Source organism: Megascapheus bottae, chromosome 16, assembly GCF_031878675.1.
Source record: "Megascapheus bottae isolate mThoBot1 chromosome 16, mThoBot2.hap1, whole genome shotgun sequence".
Taxonomy (NCBI): Eukaryota; Metazoa; Chordata; class Mammalia; order Rodentia; family Geomyidae; genus Megascapheus; species Megascapheus bottae.
The window spans coordinates 12,004,498-12,006,176 of NC_143524.1; positions in this window are offsets into that span (position 1 = coordinate 12,004,498).

Genomic DNA, 1,679 nt, shown 5'->3' on the forward strand with positions numbered 1-1,679 from the left:
CTTCCCATGTGATTCTCACCAGGTATCTGAGTCCACCCGTGCTCATGCCTTCCCCATGTCCAGCCTTACCGTTTCCTACAACTTCACTGGACATCTATGGATGGATACACAATCGTCAAGAGGCAGTTTATTTAGTTAAACTTAGTTTAGTTTAAGTTAAACTTACTTCTCTTATGCAAGCACTGGGGCTTGCACTCAAGGCTGGCACTCTCCCACTTGCACCACAACTCCACTTCTGACTTTTTTAGTAGTTAATTGAGATAAGGGACCTCCCTGACCGGGCTGTCCTCAAACTTAAATCTTCATTTCACAGCCTTCGAAGTAGCTGGGTGAGAGCCACCAGCACCTGGCTTTTTTTGTTTGTTTGTTTGAATGTTTTGTTTTTGGTGTTGGTATTGGGGATTGAACTCAAAACCTGTGCCTTAGCTTTTTCACTCAAGACTGGTATTCTACCACGTTCAGCCACAGCTCCACTTTGGGCCTTTTGATGGTCAAATTGGAGCTCTGGCTGGTTTCAAATTGTAATCCTCAGATCGCAGCCTCTTGAGTAAGTAGGATTACAAGTGGGAACCACTGGTGCCAGGTATGCCTGCAAATCCTTTATAGTAAACCAGGGTACTTTTCGAATTCACTTATCAGTGGGCCATCTTTTGATTTCTTTCAGGTGGCCCACAAGTGTTAGCATCATCCCTAATTCTCTGAACTGCCACATTAAATGCAATGATCTCCTGGTGGGTCACAGCAATAAATTTGACCTGGCCTACTTCATGATCCTTCCATTATTATTATGCCGCGTTTTTATTATCCATTCCCACATATTTGAGGATAGCTTCTTTTGAGATAACATTTTTGAAGAGGTATGCAAAATGATCGCTGTGCCAAGAAACAGGTAATCAGTCCTGTGAGGTCCTAGAGGCAATGAGGGATTTTATAAGCTTGGGGAAAATCAGCTTTGTCTTGCTAGGCAATGGCCCGGGCGCGGGGAGAGCGCAGGTCCAGATGCCATTGTCAGGAAGATGGGGGATGGAGGAGGAGGAAGTCACTACTGCTAGAAACAAGACTCAGTGTCCCATCTATCAGCCACAAGCAGCTGGACATGGAGGCAGGGGAAAGGGAGTTATTAAAGGTAGGTTGAGGTTGCTGTATCCCAGGAACAATGCGCGTTCTCTTTGTACATTGTCTATTTTTCTTAATAACATCTTTGTACTTGAAGAATTTACAAAGTCGTAGACGACGCATTATCTTATTAAACGAGTAAGCCATAGAAATCTGGGCGATTCTTGGGAAAGGGGTCAGAAAGCAGCAGAGCTTCCTAAAAGAAACAACACGCAATAGTCAGGTTAAAAAAAAAAAAAATGGTACAAGATGGAGGACGAAAGGGTAAAGAAAAGACTGCAAAAAAAAAAAAAAGGCGCATGGGCGGCTCCCACCCTGCTTGGGGAAGGCGAGACGCAGCCCTCCCCACACACTATTGGCTCGGCTAGCGTGCCTTCTCCGTTTCTATTGGTTGCCGCTTCCGTCTCTGTATCAAATAAGCCAATCGACTGGCCCTATGAGCAAAGCCCGCCCTCACTTTGGGAACCCGGGCGAGCCAAGGGCTGCCGGAACGAAAAGCGCAGGCGCGAGCGCGGGCTCGGCCGGTTAAAAGCGGATCTTGGCTGGAGGCGGCGCAGTGGTGC